Source organism: Lactuca serriola, chromosome 7, assembly GCF_051521515.1.
Source record: "Lactuca serriola cultivar US96UC23 chromosome 7, Lser_US96UC23_V15, whole genome shotgun sequence".
NCBI classification, from domain to species: domain Eukaryota; kingdom Viridiplantae; phylum Streptophyta; class Magnoliopsida; order Asterales; family Asteraceae; genus Lactuca; species Lactuca serriola.
Genome location: NC_136414.1, coordinates 192,933,574 through 192,952,638, shown reverse-complemented (window position 1 = coordinate 192,952,638; position 19,065 = coordinate 192,933,574).

Sequence of the window (19,065 nt, the reverse complement as noted above, 5' to 3'; positions counted from 1 at the left end):
TATTAAACTTAAGGGTTGAATTTAACTTTTAAAATTCTAGGGGTTGGAACTAAAGTTTTACCAAGGTGTGTGAGACTTTACATGTTCCAAAACTTAAGGGCAAGTTTTGTAGCTTTCAAAACTTTTCATATTTCATAACTTATGAGTTAATGGTTTATTAAAATCAAAGACTTTTCATTTTCTGTAACCTATGTGTTTATTAATGGACTTTAAAAGAAAGACTTTTGGTAATCCATAACTTGAGGAGAAATTATGGATTCCATTAAAACACAACAAGATCAAGAATTAAAATACCAAGCAAGTTGCAAATAATTCCTATGATCTTCTAAACTCATAAGTGTATGAACATTCATATCAACAATTTCAAGAATCATAAAAAAACATATAAGACTTGAAATTTTGATAATAGCTATTCAAAATGGATTAGCATAACCATTACACAATCTAAAACAAGTTTTATAAGACCAAAAAAGTTTAGGGTAATGTTTCTAGTCCATTTCCAACAGCAAAACTCGAAAATCTGCATTCAGGGGCTCCTACTCGTCGAGTACAAGAACCTACTCAATGAGTAGGATGAATTATCACATCGACTCATCGAGTCCCCCCATGGACTCGTTGAGTTCATGCCACAGAATTCAGAAAACTTGAGTTTTTTCAATAGTTTACATCAAGTATCAAGAAAACAAGCCTAGGATCAGATACCACTGAAGGTTTTTGAGCATTCTAACACTCTTATGGTGTACATGCAACCCTAGAAACCGTGGATCTATGTTTTATCAAAGATACATCCAAATTTGTTTTTCCAAGGTTCTTAACAAAACTAGCATGGCATGGGGAACTTTGAAACACAAAAAGCTAGTAGAGTTACATACCTTTTGGTAGTGGTTGATTGCTTGGAGTTTGAGAGCCTAGAACCAATAATGTGGATGCCTCAAATGGAAGTCACAAATCACCACAAAATTTGGAAACTTGTGAGAGTAGTAACACACTTCTAGAAATCGGCCACACCTTTGTTCTCACACACGCTAGTGCCATTTCAAGTGCCAAGGACTCCTTTATATAATGTGGTGGATTAAGGTTACATCCATGTAAACCCTAATACCCATGATCTTTCATTTCCATGAGATCCATGGGTTAAAGCTCCATGGAGTATCCATGGAATTACCATGCAAGCCTAGCCCATTCTAAATAAGCATTAGCCCACACTATATAAATACAAGGGTTCATATTTAATTAGTTACCCTTTTGATCTCTAAATTAATTCTAAATTAATTTTAGATCAATACTAATTAAATAATACGATTTGATATTAATATATTAGAACTTATAATATATTAATAAATTATAACTTATACTATTCTCAAACGATTATTCATATAAATTGTTCGGGTGAAGTGCAACCCAAATGTACAATGTCGGGTCGGGTCAAGTACATCTCAAATATAGTTATGGACTTAGATACCTTATCCAACACTTTAGGGGATGTGGTACACCAGACTTCCAAGGGGTGAAGGACCCCATTGTTGCTAGGAGTTGGACTGCGGACATCGAGTCTGCTCAGTTGACGAGCTTATGCCCTGAGGGGTCGAAGGTCTGGTATGTTGCAGGTTGTTTAAGAGACCGAGCTCGAGATTGGTAGGAGGCGGTCAACAATTCTTTGGGAGCCCCAGCCATTGAGGCTATGACCTGGTCAGACATTGTGAACAGGTTTAGGGTTGAGTTTGCACCAGCAGTGGAGATTCAACAGCTGCCTAGAGAGTTTCTTGACATGAGACAGACGACTGAGTCGGTGGGGGAGATTACCGCCAAGTTCAGGGAGAGGGCCTTGCTGGTACCTCAGTACGTGGGGGATGAGGAGATAAGGAAGACCCGATACTATGATATGTTGAGAGCCGACATCCGGAAACATGTCAGCTACTCAGCATGCCCGACCTTGGAGGACATGATAACCAGGGCGAGAGAGAGGGGAGTTGATATTGAGCACATCCGGAAGAGGAAGGCAGAGGCTGGGCAGGTTATTAGGGTTTCGGGGAAGAAACCCAAGAGATCCGGCACTAGGTCGAAGGGCCAGCAGGGTCGGAGCCACTGTAGGAAATATGACAAGACTCATGAGGGAGTTTGTAGATTGGGATCATCGGTCTGCTATAAGTGTGACAAGCTTGGGCACTTTGGTGGGGATTGTACTGCCCTACCCCCACCCATCAGACGTCAGACCTGATTTGCTTCCATTGCAATCAGAAGGGACATAAAAAGGCCAATTGCTCGAGATTGACATCAGGAGCGCCAGTGGCGGCGCCAGCTCTAGTGACCCTGCGGATTACAGATGGCCGACAGGGCAAGACGGATGCTCCAGTGGTGAGGAGCAGAGCTTTCTAGTTGACCGCCGAGGAGGTGCATGCCGCACTGGATATGGTGATAGGTATGTTTTCTTCTTCTAACTCTTATTATATGTCATTTATGATATTAATGTGTTTTGTTTAGGATCATTCCATGTGAACGACATTCCAGTACAAGTGTTATTTGACTTGGGGCTACCTGATCATTTGTCTCTCTTGCTCTTAGCAAGTGGCTTTCTGAGTCTTCAGGCATGTTAGATTCTCCTTTAAAGGTCGAGATAGATGACGATCGATCTTTCCGGGCATCAGAGGTTTTCAGAGATTGCGTTTTGAGGTTTTATGACGAGCGTTACCTAGTGGATTTGGTTCCCATTATGTTGCATGGGAACAAGGTTAACATCGACATGGATTGGTTGAGCCCTAATAGGGTCATGATTGACTGTGCGCAACAGTTGGTATGTGTCAAGACCCCAAGTGGGGGAAAGCTGGTGATTCAGGGCGAGAGGCCGCAGCGTAGACCAACTATGTGTTCGGCAGCGAGGGCTAGGCGCTACCTTCAGCAGGGTTGCGCAGGGTATGTCTCCTATGTTATGGATACCCAGGAGGCGGGCAAGGCGACTGTGAGTGATGTACCAGTGGTGCGAGAGTACCTAGACGTATTTCTAGAGGAGCTGCCTGATATACTTCTAGAGAGGCAGGTGGAGTTCAGGATCGACCTAGTCCCAGGTGTGGCTCCGATAGCCAAGGCACCATATCGGTTGGCTCCTCCTGAGATGCAGGAGTTGTATACATATTTGCATGAGTTGTTAGACAAGGAATTCATTAGGTTGAGCAGTTCGCCTTGGGGAGCCCCGATCCTGTTTGGGAAGAAGAAGGACGGGTCGCATCAGATGTGTATAGACTATTGGGAGCTAAACAAGGTAACGGTGAAGAACCGTTACCTACTCCCGAGGATTGATGATCTCTTACAAGGGCATCTTGGTTTTCCAAAATAAATTTGCATTCAGGCTACCATCAGATGAGGGTCAGATACGAAGATGTATAGAAGACTGCTTTCCGGACTCGCTATGGCCACGACGACTTCATGGTGATGCCCTTTGGGCTCACCAATGCTCCTGTCGCGTTAATGGACCTCATGAACCGCATATGCAGTCCGATTCTACATCGTTCTGTGATCGTCTTTATGGATGACATCTTGGTTTACTCCAAGACGTAGGAGCAGCATGAGGAGCACTTGCGAGAGGTGTTGGATACCCTGAGGAGGGAGAGATTGTATGCCAAGTTCTCCAAGTGCGAGTTCTGGTTGTGTGAGGTGCCGTTTCTTGAGCACCTTGTCAACCAGAACGATATTTTGGTCGACCCGGCCAAAGTGAAGTCCATGAGGAGACGGGAGGTTTCGAAGTCTCCATCTCAGATTTGGAGTTTCCTTGGGTTAGCAGGCTATTACCGGAGGTTCATTTAAGACTTCTCCAAGATAGCAGCACCCTTGACCCGGCTGACGAAGAAGGTTGTTGTATATCGTTGGGGGCTTGAGCAGCAGGCAACGTTCAAGACACTAAGACGGAGGTTATGCGAGGCTCCTATTTTAGCCCTGCCAGAGGACGTGGAGGATTTTGTAGTATACTATGATGCGTCCATCTCGGGTTTGGGCGCATTATTGATGCAGAGGGGGCACGTCATCACTTACGTCTCGAGGCAGTTGAAGCCTCACGAGGCGAACTACCCGACGCATGATCTGGAGTTGAGGGCGGTTGTTTTCGCCCTCAAGATTTGGTGGCATTACCTCTATGGGGTCCGTTTTACCATATACACGTACCATAAAAGCTTGAGGTACCTCATGGATCAGCCGAATCTGAACATGAGGCAGCGTCGATGGATAGATGTAGTGAAGGATTACGGCTGTGAGATCCTCTACCACCCGGAGAAGGCTAATGTTGTGGCATATGCGCTTAGCCACAAGACAGCCCCAATCAGAGACATTGAGACATTTGCTTGAGGATGACGATGGTCACTCCACTTTTGGAGTGGATCCGAGAGGCACAAGTTGAGGGTATAAAGGAGGAGTGTCGGAAGTGTGAGTGGATCATAGGCTAGGTGGCCTCGTTTGATTATGACAACCGTGGGCTGTTGACCCTGCATGGGAGGGTCTGGGTTCCGTACTTGGGCGGAGTACTTCATATTCTGATGCAGTGTTCTAAAAGGTGCGCCATGGCAGGCGCCAAGGCGTGCCATGGCATGAGGCGGCGTCGCCGTTACGAAAAGCTTCATAACGTTGCTGTTAGGCGTGGCGCGTGGCAAGGCGTGATATGGCGTGCCATGGCCCGTTATGGCGTGTTATGGCGCGTGTTTTTTCGTTTGAGACACGTTTTTTTGCTCTTTTTATACCTTTTCTAATCGGACATACAAGTATTGTGTTTTTTATTAACTTTCTGTTATTAGTTGTTGATATAACACTTCTAAAAACTAGGTATATTTGATATAAATTTATATTTATGCAGTAATATAATTATAAATTAATACAAAATCGCCGCCTTACATCACGCCTTGAAAAACTCCATGGCTCGCCATAACTCGTTAAGGTTGAGGCTTGGATTTGCCGCCACGCCACGCCTCACGACTTTTAGAACCTTGTTCTGATGGATGAGGCTCACAAATCTAGATTTTCCATCCATCCTGGGGCGATGAAGATGTATAGAGATCTTCGCCCTGACTACTGGCGGCCCTACATGAAGCGGGATGTAGCTTGGTACGTTGAGAGATGCCTGACCTGCAGGAAAGTCAAGGCAGAGCATCAGAGGCCTCACGACAAAATGGAGCAGTTGGAAATCCCTGTGTGGAAATGGGAGGATATTACTACGGATTTCATCACGAAGCTTCCTAGGATCGCACGGGGGGTGGATTCGATTTGGGTTATCATGGATCGGTTGACCAAGAGTGCCCACTTCATACCGATTCAGGAGAGCACTTCAGCCAAGAAGCTGGCCGACATCTACATCAGAGAGGTAGTAGCTCGACACGGAGTGCCAATTTTCGTGATTTCTAATCGAGACGTGCAATTTACTTCCATATTCTAGAAGAAATTTCATGACGATTTGGGTATTTCTCTACACTTTATCATGGCCTTTCACCCGTAGACGGATGGTCAGAGTGAGCAGACCATCCAGATTCTAGAGGATATGCTGCAGGCATGCGTCCTCGATTGCGGTGGTAGGTGGGATACCTACCTTCCCTTGGCTGATTTTTCATACAATAATAGCTACCACGCGAGTATCGACCATCCTCCATTCGAGATGTTATACGGGAGGAAGTGAAGAACCCCGATATGCTAGGGTGAGGTTGGATAAAGGGTCATGGGGAGTACCAAAGTGGTACTCAAGATAACGGGGAGGATACAGCAGGTCAGGAGCAGGCTTCAGACTGCTCAGAGTCGGCAGAAGAACTACGCCGACAGACACCGATCGGACTTGGACTTCTAGGTCGAGGATATGGTTCTCCTGAAGGTGCCACCTTGGAAAGGTGTCATCCAGTTTAGGAAGCGGGGCAAGTTGGGCCCCAGGTATATTGGTCGTTTTAGGGTTGTAGCCTAGGTGGTCAAGGTGACGTATAGGATGGATCTGCCAGCCGAGCTTAGTCATATCCACAATACATTTCATTTCTCCCTGCTATGGAAGTGCCTGGTAGATGACTTTGGGGTGGTACCTCTAGAAGATATTCAGGTGGACGACAACCTGAACTACATCGAGCGGCCGATAGCCATCCTCGACACAAAAATGAAGGATCTGAGGAACAAGAAGGACGAGTTGGTGAAGGTGCAATGTTAGCACCGCAAGGGCTCAAAATGGACTTGGGAGTCGGAGGACGAGATGAGGGAGCACTACCCCGAGCTATTTCCAGATGCAGCAGACTTTGAGGATGAAGTATAAAATAAGCGGGGCAGATTTGTAATGCCCGGTTCGTGGTATGTATTTTAATAAAGAATTATTCAATTTTGCAAAGGGACTCGACAAGTTAGAGGCCCCAAACTCGTCGAGTAGGAATGGGATTTTAGACGCGGGACTAGAAGTCTACTCGACGAGTTGAGAAGCCTCGACTCGACGAGTAGGGTTTCCAGAGTGAAACCCTAATTTTTCAGAGTTTTCACCCTATTTAAAGGCCTTAACATCCCCATTGTGGCCTCCCTCGTCACCTCCCATAGTGCAGCAAACCCTAATTCATGATCTTGAGCTTTGTGAGTGTGTATGAGTGAAAAAGGAGTGATTCCTTGGTGTTCTCTTAAAGGAGTGGAAGCTAGAAGTTCTTGGTTGAAGGAAGGAGCTTTGGATCCAGAAGAAGAACTCCATTTCTAGTTCATTTGAGGTGTAAAGTCTATACCTTTTCTATTTGTTTACTTGATCTCTTCATGGGGTAGTTTAGGACCATATGGAGCATAATATGGAACCATTCGTGGATGCAAGCATGTTTTAGGGAAATAACTTTAGATCTAGAGCCTTTGAGGGACTCCATGGCATAAAGGTGCCAACTTTATGGCCATGGGAGTCCCATGCATCATATGAACCACTTTTTAGGGCTATTTGAGCTAAATAACCCATGCATGCACATAAAGTTAGAAACTTTATGTGATATATCGACCCTAGGGAACCAGATCTACGTTTTGGATGCATTACGCCTGACAAAAATCGACTGTATGGATTTGGGCTATGGAGGACTCGACAAGTTGTTCATATGACTCAGGGAGTTGGGTCGTGGCCCCCCAACCTTTTCTGTTACTGAGCAAACTCGTTGAGTCTAGAAGACGACACAACGATTTGGACATGTTTATCGATTTGAATATCAAAGAACTCGATGAGTCCAAGGATGAACTCGACGAGTTGAGAGCAAATGTCCCGACTGATATGAAGAATAACTCGACGAGTTCAAGGATGAACTCGGCGAGTTGAAAGCAAAATGTCCCAAATAATATGAAGAGGAACTCGACGAGTTTACGGATGAACTCGGCGAGTTATGAATGAAATTCCCTGATTTGTATGAAGGGGAACTTGACGAGTTCATTAAATAACTTGACGAGTAGGATCGAGACTCCAGAGTTTTATGGACCCGGAAACTCAACAAGTTGAAGGACTAACTCGGCGAGTTGAGTCAACCTGAATGCTGACTTGGACCCAACGGTTGATTTTGACCAGAGTGTTGACCTTTGACCTGACCATTAACTAGAGTTGTACCTTAAATGGGTTATAAGTATGAAAGTAATTAAAAGAGATGTTATATGTAGGAGTTTGAGGAGAGTTGATCCCAGAGCCGAGGACAGTTCAGCTACTTCACGACATTGAGGTGAGTTACCTTCCAATAAAAGTAGGTCGAAGGCACCATTGTCGGCGCACTAGTAAGGGTTATAGTAAAGATGATTGTCTTTGTGATAATTATCGGGTATGTCACTATTTGTTATGTTTTATGTGCTAGTATGCTATGATGTTATGTGATAGTGATAGGAGGGGCAGGATAGACCCCAGTACCAGTCAATAGGGACGAAAGGGTATGCCAGCACCCGGATAAGCTAGGAAGTATATGATTTATATCTTTACGCACTAGGATGCTATGTGGTAGAGTAGGGGTTAAATAGTCCCCAGTACCGGTCGAAAGGACCCAAGGGGTAGGCCAACACCCTGATATGCTAGGCGAGGTACCGATTGAAAGGACCGAAGGGGTATGCCAGCACCTTGATATGCTAGGCTAGGTACTTGTCGACAGGACCAAAGGGGCAAGCCAACACCCTGATATGTTAGGCAGTTACCATTTCAAAGAGACCGAAGGGGTAGTCCAATACCCGAATATGTTAGACAATATTTATGTTGTATGGTATGTGGTATGATGGGGGAACTCACTAAGCTTTGTGCTTACGGTTTTCAGTTTTTGTTTCAGGTCCTTCTTCGAAAGGAAAGGAGCCAGCACAGTAACAACACATCACACACACGATTTTCTCCATGTAAGATTCTTAGGATTGTACTCTGACATCGTTGCTATTATATGACATGCTTTTGAGATATATAATCAATGGCTTTTATGATATGAAATAACTTGATGATGTTTTCTTAAAAATTGTTTTATGAATCGTTATATCAAAAATGAAATTTTTGGTCCGTATTTTTGGGATGTTACACAATGACACCGCATGATGAAGAATTTATTGATTGTTAAACAAATGAGAAGTGGTTTATGGCAAATATATCACTTGCTCATAAGCCAATAAAATGATATCATCTTGCAATGTGAGAAGGATGATCATTCAACCGAATGGGTCTTTGATGAATTTGCTGACTTTTATTTCGTATTGGATTATTGCCCTGTTTGTCATTGGTATATGGAGTACAGTGCATTATGTCATTTTCATAAGTATCGACATAATGTTAGGAGGTACTTGTTGTAAACACAATCTTTTGGCTATTTTTTGGATGTTTGGTTAGTAGCCAACACTTAATTATATGTATAATGTAATGCCTCAATGAAGGTAATTTTCTTATATGGGTTATGATTCGTGACATTAACTGATTGAGGCTCAACGATACATATGGGCACACAAACTTTAAAAATAAAATTACCACTATAAAATGTTTACAGCCACATGGTTTGTCACGTTTATTATATGTGGCTAAATTGTACATATGGCCACACAAACAATTCATGTGACCATAGGTAGTACCTTTAGCCACATTAGAATCCATTGCACATTATTGACAATAAAACAACCACAAATAAGTGGCAGATGGTCATATTTGGCCACATTTTTTTACTGAGGCTAAACGATACATTTTGACACACAAACTTTTAAAAAAACACCACGATAAAAGGCTTACATCCACATGGTTTGTCATGTTTATTATACGTGGCTAAATGGTACATATGGCCATACAAACAATTCATGTGACCATAGGTATTACCTTTAGCCATATTAGAATCCATTGCACATTATTTCCAATAAAACGAACACAAATATGTGGCAAATGGTCATATTTGGCCACATTTTTTTACTATGGCTAAATGATATATTTGGACACACGAACAATTAAAAAAAATGTCACCATAATATGCTTACAGCCACATAGTTTTTCACGTTTATTATATGGGGCAAAATGATACATATGGTCATATAAAAAAGTCATGTGGCCATAGGTATTACTGTTAGCCACATTATATTTCAATATGTGTCGCTAAATGATACATATGGTCATACAAAAAGTTCATGTGACCATAGATATTACCTTTTCGTCACATTAGATTTCTATAAGTGACAATATATATATATATATATATATATATATATATATATATATATATATATAGAGAGAGAGAGGTAGGTTCCATTGAGATTAAAAATAAAATAGAGATCTTGAGATTCAACCTCAGCCACGTATTTCACATCTGCCGCTCTAACCCTTCGGCGTACCGACGCGGTAGGTCTGATGTAATCATAAATGATTACACAGTGCCACCCGTTCTTTTCTCCTCTTCCACCATCCCCACCACCGTAACCGCCACCGCCACCACCACTACCACCACCTCTGACACTAGTCGACCCCACCATTGTCACCTCCATTACTTATACCACCGCCACCTCTTCTGCGACTAAGTGTAATAATCATTTATGATTACTCAATATGTAAACAGACATATATGTATAATCGTTTATGATTATGCATATACGTATAAACATGTATAATCATGTATGATTATACCTCTCTGCCATATAATCATTTATGATTAGGCATACGTCGTTGCTGCTGGTACGCTGGAGCATTAGAGCGGCAAATGCAAAATATGTGGCTGAGGTTTAATCTCAAGATCTCTACTTTTTTTTTAATCTCAACTGAACCGTCCCCTATATATATATATATATATATATATATATATATATATATATATATATATATATATATATATATATATATATATACGCTAAATGATACATATGGTCATACAAAAAATTCATGTGACCATAGGTATTACCTTTTCGTCGCATTAGATTTCTATACGTGACAATGTGTGTATATATATATATATATATATATACACACACACACACACTAATGATCTCATCGATAACCATTACGATTTTAAAATGTGGCAAAAATAATTCAAGATTTTACCTATGATACTTTGCCACACTTTTTAACGAAATCGTCACATTTTTTTCCCGAAATATGGCAAAACAATTTTTATAAAGTGTGGTCGTAGGTCATTTTTGTTGTAGTGTTTGTGTGGGTTTGAACCCCAAGTGGTGGAGAACTATCTATTCATGTCTAGGGTGTGTTGGGAGGCCCAACTTTCTGTTTGGTTGCGAGGGCTAAGAGGCATTTTCATCCCAACATGTTTCTCGAGGATTTTTCTAGAAGTGCCTCTAGAGAAGCAGGTTGAGTTCAAAATTGATTTAGTTCCAGCTGCGGATCTGATAGCCAAAGAACCTTATTGTTTTGCATTATTAAAGATGAAAGAGTTTTCCACCCAGCTTCATGAGCTGTTAGACAAGGATTTTATCCGGCTGAGGATTTTGCCTTGGGGAGCACCTATCATATTTGTTAATAATAAGGATGGGTCGTACCTGATGTGCATTGAGTATAGGGTGCTCTTATGGTGAAGAACCTTCACCCATTACTAATGATCAACGACTTATTTGATCAACTTTAGGGTGCATCTTGGTTTTCAAAGATTGATCCGCATTTAGGGCACCACTAGACGCGTGTGAGGGAGGATGATACATCGAAAACGACCTTCAGTACTCGGAATGTCCATTATAAGTTTATGGTGATGTCGTTTGGGCTCACTAATGGACCCGTAACATTCATGGATCACATGAACTGGGTATGCAAGCCTATGCTCAATCGGTCGGTGATCGTATTTATTGATGATATCTTAATCTTCTCTAAGACTATGAAGTGACATCAGGAGCATTTTAAGTAGGTTCTTAAGGTTTTGATAAGGGAGATGTTATATGCCAAATTCCCCATGTGTGAGTTCTGATCACGAGAGGCATGGTTCCTGGGGAACCTCGTTAATTAGAATGGAATATTGGTTGATCCACCCAAGATCGAGGTAGTGACGCAATGGGAGGTCCCTAAAACTCCATCTAAGATTAGGAGTTTTCTGGCTTTGGTTAGGTATTACAAGAGGCTTATTTAGGATTTTCTAGGATTACAGTGCCTTTCATTCGTTTAGTGTAGAAGAATGTTGCTTTTCAGATGGGGTGATGAGAAGCAGGTGGATTTTGAGACTCTGAGACAAAGTTTTTGTGAGGATTGAATATTGACTCACATTGAGGGCGTGGAAGATATGGTAGCTTATTTTGATGTGTCGATCCTAGGTTTAAGGGCCATTCTCATGAAGCGGGGCCAGGTGATTGTTTATGCTTCGAGACAATTGAAGCCTCTTGAGGATACTTATCCGATACATGACTTGGAGTTAGGAGTAGTGGTTTTTGCTCTCAATATTTGGCGTCATTATTTGTGTGGGGTTCAGTGTACCATCTACACGGACCATCAAAATGGCATCATGGATGGCTTGATGTAGTAAAATATTATGATTGTTTTCGGGAAAGCCGTGGAGACGGCAGACTCGCCAGTCAGGCACACCGTGAGGCTGACTACAGCAGACCGGGAGGTTACAATTCCTGTTTTCCTGTTTCAATTTCCGGGAGTGAATGTAGGAAGTGCAGACGGTGGATCAGGTGTGAACATTCAACCAAAGGCGTCTTGGGGATCGGCAATAGCTAAGCATTGTGGCCATCACAGTTCCAGCTACGTATGGCTGGCGTACAACCTACGGGCTTCTTAGACAAAAGAAAAACAAGAAAAAAGTCTTCCTTCTTTGGTACCTTTAGTCCAATCTTAGACAAAGAGCAAGGAGGATATGAAGCACTGCTGGGTAGACCATGGCTCCAACCAGGTGGTTCATGACTGGGCTAAGAAAAAGAGTCTCAAGCAGGGAAACGCAGGATGGAAGGCGGAAAAGGCTTGGCTTTGTTTCACAGAAAAAGGACTAAGGAAAATATCATCTTGGTAAGCCCAATATGGTGCTCGATGAATTCAGTCAGAAGAAGGCTAGTGCACCCATTCGTGATTTGTGCTTGAGGATGACATTGTTACTCTATTGTTGGAAATGATTAAGTGAGCATAGACTAAGACAATCAAAGAGGAGAATTAAAAGAGCAAGATGATTATTGGTCAGGTTTTAGCATTCGGCTTTAATAGTCGTGGAATGTTAACACTCCAATGGTAGGGTTTAGGTTCCCTATTTTGGTGGGGCTCGACAGACACTACTGGAAAAGCCCGATAAATCTAAGTTTTCGATTCATCTGGGGGGAAAAGATCTACAAGGATTTTATAAATGATTATTGGCGCCCCTGTATGAAGAGGGATGTGGCTTGGTACATTGAGAAGTGTTTGACCATCAGAAGGTCACAACAAAGTATTAGAGGCCAAATGACAAATTCTAGCCTTTGGATATCTCGTTACGGAAGTGAGAGCAGATCACCATGCAATTCGTTACCAAGCTACCCAAGAATTCTTGTGATTTGGATGTTATTTGGTTCATTATGGTTAGATTGACCAAGAGTTCTCATTTTATTACCATTCGGGAGAGTTCCTTAGCTTAGAAGTTGGATGATAAATACATTCGAGATTTAGTTTCTCATCATGATATGCCAATTGCTGTAGTTTCAAACATATATGTGAGGTTTACTTCCAGGTTTTGGAAGTTGTTTCATGCGGATTTGGGCATGCTACTCCACTTCAATACAACATATCATCCTCAAACCGATGGGAAAAGTTAGAGGACGATTATGATTCTTAAGGATATGATGAGAGCATGTATTTTCGACTTCAGTAGGAGCTAGGGTTCTTATATTCCGTTGATAGAATTTTCCTACAACAACAGTTTTTGTTCTAGCATGTGTATGCCTCCTTTTGCAATGCTTTATGGGAGGAAGTGTCATGTAACAACGAAAAATTTCAACCAAAATTTTCATTTTTAACACAATAAAATCTTGTATCATAATTCTCAAAACACATATTTCTCAAGTGTTAATAAAAGAAAACACGATCCGAGAATCATAAAAACAATCTCCTGCCAGTGTGTACAATCATGCTGGTTCCTTGCCGCGATCCTCGGAACTACTTGAAACACATAACACATAACACGGTAAGCATAAAAGCTTAGTGAGTTCCCCAAAATACCACACACAACACAATAGCCACTCGAGGCTATAACTCAATTGGACCCTCTGGTCAATGTATCTCAGTGGGACCCTCTGTTCCCACAACTCATATGGACCCTCCAGTCCCTCAACTCAACATCACAATATAATACTCATAAAGCATAACACAAGTAAATAGCAGGATATCTCATTAAACAGTTCATGCACATAAGACCCTCTGGTCACACATAACTATCACTCAAGGTAAACTATAGTGAGAAGACTCACCTCATTAGCTAGTGAATGAAAATCTCGCAATCGGGATCGTGATCTCTACTCCTGGGTCTAGCTCTCGTCTAACACATATTAATTATCCTTAATTAATATTGGCCCTCAAGAAGCTAGACTAATCCTTCTACACTCACAGAAGGGTAAAAGACCATTTTACCCTTCCAATGCTCAATAGCCCTCAATCTTGACCAAACCTAAAAGTCAACAAAAGTCAACAGCAGGAGTACGCGGCACGTACCAGATCTGTACGCGGGGCGTACCCCGTGGCTAATTTTTATATTGCCATATTTATACGAATTTTTAGGCAATATTTATTTACATTTCTATTAATATTTTGGTTATTTGCATAGAATAATGGTACTTATAAGTTTAAATTTTTATTTTGCAACCAAATAGAAGCATTTTCGAAGATAGGGACTGAAATTGACAGAATATGGAACTTTGGAGATTGAAGAAAAGAAGAACGGAAAAAGTCAGCAAAAGACGCACTCACGATGTGAATAATTCATGATTCACGACGTGAGTGGAGAATTCTAGAAGATATGCATGCGGGTGAAAAGAGTCCTTGCCGAACACGTTTATCCCATATTCACGACGTGAACTTGGGAAATCAGAAAACTATAAATTCCCTTGCCCATTACGACTTGAGAAGTTTTTTTGGTTGATTGAATTACATGAACTTGAAACCTAGTGATTTAGTGAACATTGAATTGCTAGAGCTAGGATCGACCAAAATCTTAGATAAGCTATAAAAGTAATATTTTAGCTGTGCTAGAGGACATAATTTATGACCATAATTGTGTTTGCTTAGATAAATCTTACATAGCTCACCTATAATTCATAACTAATTCTGTGTTTTGCTTATGTGTGACCATACAAGGTAGCTCATGAATTGGTAAAAAGATTAGTAAATTTGGACTTGAATTGCTAATTATATAATAATTGGTGACCAACTTTGATAATTCATAATTATTAGCTAAACATAAATAAAGAAGTGGATTCAAACTAGACAGGAGTGTTTTTAATTAATTGATTGAATTTTGTGACTTAAGTTGATCTGGTCTTGCAAAGTCAGATAAAACCCAAACTTTGCTTTAAAAATTAGGTTAATTTAGTAGTAGATAAATTAATTAGTCAATACCGTTCCCTGAGATCGACACTCGACTTACCCAACTATTCTATAATTCGACTAGGTACACTGCCTAGGTGTATTTTAGTTTGTTATGGTAGTCACGTTATAAATTATAAAATTAAGTGTAGCTATTTGCACACATCAACCAGAAACGGGGAACTCGACCCCCTACGTTGCACGTACTAGGATTACGTCCGGCGTAAGTCCCATTTTCACACTTCTCGTGGTTTTTGGTCTGAATAGGCTAAGACAAAGGCTCAAATCCCAAATCTAGTTACTCTAAAGCCTCTTAATCAATAAAGTCAGTGGCTTTATGCCTTTGCATGGCTGTAAAGGTCACCAACTCCCAAATCATGCAATTTCCTTCCTTAAAGGACTCATAACTCATGCATGGACAACTCTTAGTGACCATGATTAGATTTTTATGGCTCAACAACACAAAATAAGCCAACATGGGACATATCTCAGGTTCTAGGGGCTTATCAACTCATAAAGCCATCAACTTTAGGGACAAAAACCCTAAAACACCCCACACATGAACACAACAAAAGATAAGGAAAGCTTGAAGCTTTTTACCTCCAAATGAAGCCTCTCCCACTGCTAAGCTCAGATCCAAGAGCTTGGGCTCTAACTCCTTCTTCTCCAAAGCTTCCTTTCTACTCCAAAAGTTCAAGAACACACCGACAAGCTCTCAAAGGCACTCTCTTGCTACAAGAACGAGATTTTAGGGTTTTGGGGAGGTTAAGTCTCTAGAAATGGTGGCTACAAGGAGGCCATAACACTCTTTAAATAGGGGACACCCTAAATATTTGGGTTACAAACTGGGCCTGGTACGCCCCGTGTACACCTTGGTACGCCCGACATATTAAGCGACCCTCCACGACCAAGCATGCGCACGAGTATGCTGAGTGTACACTCCAGTACGCCTCGCGTACCCGTCTACCACCCCCTTTTCTTACCAAGGACCAAAATAGACAAATGCTTCAAGGATAAAGGTTCACAAGGTATACCTGCATTTTTGGATGTTACAATTCTCCCCCACTAGAATTAGACTTTGCCCTCGAAGTCATGCTCCACGAACAACTCTGGATGCTGCTCCTGCATCTTAGACTCCGATTCCCAAGTCGTCTCGGACCCTCTCCGATGTTTCCATTGAACTTGGACCAAAGGAACCTCCTTGGTCCTCAGAACCTTCACTTTTCGATCAAGAATCGAGATCGGTCTTTCGATGTAATTCAGGCTCGCATCAACCTGAATATCCTGTAGTGGTACCACCGCCATCTCATCGGCCACACACTTCCTCAGCTGGGATACATGGAAGGTGGTATGGATTTGACTCAACTCCTCAGGTACCTCCAAACGGTATGCTACCTTGCCCACTCTCGCGGTCACCCAGAAAGGACCAATGTATCGGGGCCCCAAATTGCCCCTCTTCTTGAACCGGATCACTCCTTTCCAATGAGATACCTTCAGGAGGACAAAATCTTCCACCTGGAACTCGAGCTCGGATCGCCGCCTATCTGCATAGCTCTTCTAGCGGCTCTAGGCTGTCAGTATCCTCTATCTGACCTGGTGTATCTGCTCTGTCATCTTAAGCACTATCTCAGTGCTTCCCATCACTTGCTATCCTACCTCTCCCCAACAGATGGGGGTCCGAAACCTCCTCCCATATAAAAGCTCAAAGGGAGGCATCCCAATACTCGAATGATGGCTATTATTGTACAAAAACTTAGCCAAAGGTAGGTATGTGTCCTAACTTCCACCGAAGTCCATAACACATGCTCGAAGCATGTCCTCGAGCGTCTGTATCGTCCGCTCACTCTGTCCGTCTGTCTGTGGGTGATAAGCAGTACTGAAATGTAATCTCGTACCGAACTCCTCATGGAACTTCTTCCAAAACCTGGAAGTGAAACACACATCTCTGTCTAACACAATCGAGATCGACACTCCATGCCGAGACACCACCTCTCTCACGTATATCTCTGCCAGCCTCTCTACAGGAGAGCTCTCACTGATAGCAAGGAAATGAGCGCTCTTCGTCAGCCGGTCCACAATCACCCAAATGACATCAACACCCCTCGCGGTTCTCGACAATTTGGTCATGAAATCCATAGAAATCTATTCCCACTTCCACTTGGGAACCTCTAGCAGCTGCAACTTGCTGTGCGGACGCTGGTGCTCGACCTTAACCTGGCGACAGGTCAAGCACCTCTCTACAACCCAGGCAACATCCCTCTTCATACAGGGCCACCAGTAATCCCTCTTCAGATCCAAATACATCTTAGTGGCCCCGGGATAGATGAAAAGTCTCGATTTGTGTGCCTCCTCCATCAATATGCTACGTACCCCGCCCATAAACGACACCTAAACCCGACCGTGAAAGGTCATAAGCCCTCGGCTATCAGTAACAAACTCAGCCACCTGCCCAATCACCCACTGTCTCTTGTGGTTCTCCGGTCTCACAGCCTCTACCTGGGCCTCTCGGATGGTATCCAACATTGGAGTAATCACCGTCATCCTCATACATATATCTCGAATCGGGGCACTCTCCGCCCTACGGCTCAGAGCATCGACTACCACGTTAGCCTTACCCAGGTGGTACAGGATTTCACAGTCATAATCCTTTACCACATCCAACCATCTCCTCTGATGCATATTCAGGTTGGGCTGATCCATCAAATACTTCAAGCTCTTGTGGTCCGTGTATATGGTACACCAAACCCCATACAAATAATGGCGCCATATCTTGAGGGCGAACGCTACTGCCCCCAACTCCAAATCGTGGGTGGGATACCTCGTCTCATGAGGCTTCAGTTGCCTCGATGCGTATGCTATCATGTGTCCTCTCTGCATAAGCACCGCACCCAACCCTGATATGGACGCGTCACAGTACACCACGAAATCCTCCATTCCCTCTAGAAGGGCTAACACCGAGGCTTCGCATAATCTCTGGCGAAGAGTCTCAAACAAGGTCTGCTGCTCGGGACCCCAAGTAAAAGCAGTGCCCTTCCAGGTCAATCTGGTGAGGGGAACGATAATCTTGGAGAAATCCCTGATAAATCTCTGATAATAGTCGGCCAACCCTAGAAAGCTCCTGATGTCGGTGGGGGATCTCGGCACCTCCCATCTCATAACAACCTCAATCTTGGCTGAATCAACCAATATCCCATTCTGATTAACGAGGTGTCCCAAAAACTGGACCTCTCGTAACCAGAAATCACACTTGGAGAATTTGGCATAAATCCTCTCCGATCTCAATACCCCAAGAATCTCCCTCAAATGCTCCTCATGTTGCTCCCTGGATCTCAAATACACCATAATATTGTCGATGAACACAATCATCGATCGATCCAACATCGGTCTACATACTCAGTTCATGAGATCCATGAACGCTGATGGTGCATTGGTGAGCCCGAAAGGCATCACCATGAACTCGTAATGCCCATAATGAGTCCTAAACCATGTCTTCTGGATATCCTCATCCTGCACCCTCATCTGGTGATATCCCGACCTCAAGTCTATCTTGGAGAATAATGAAGCTCCCTGCAACTGATCGAACAAATCGTCGATCCTCGGTTGTGGATAACGGTTCTTGACCGTCAACTTGTTCGACTACCGGTAATCAATGCACATCTGGTGTGAACCATCCTTTTTCTTGACAAAAAGGATCATCGCTCCCCACGGCGAGCTACTTAGTCGAATGAATCCCTTCCCCAACAGCTCTTGAAGCTGCGAGGATAACTCCTGCATCTCTGGTGGCGCAAGGCGATTAGGTGCCTTGGCAATAGGCGCCACACCTGGAACCAGATCGATGCGAAAATCCACCTGCCTCTCGGGAGGCACACCTGGCAACTACTCGGGGAAAACATCCGGAAATTCTCATACTATCGGAACCTCACTGACCGAAATCGACCTCTCTGCAGCAACTCGTGTATCCATCACATAGGCTACAAACCCTCTACAACCCTGTTGTAGACTCTACCTTGCTCTGGCAGCCGAGCAAAATGCTAACCCAGATCGGGTACCCTCGCCATATACCATAAGTACTCCCCCACTAGTGTCTTGTATGGTCACCAACTGACGCTCGCAGTCGATAATAGCTCCGAATCGGCTAAACCAGTCCATGC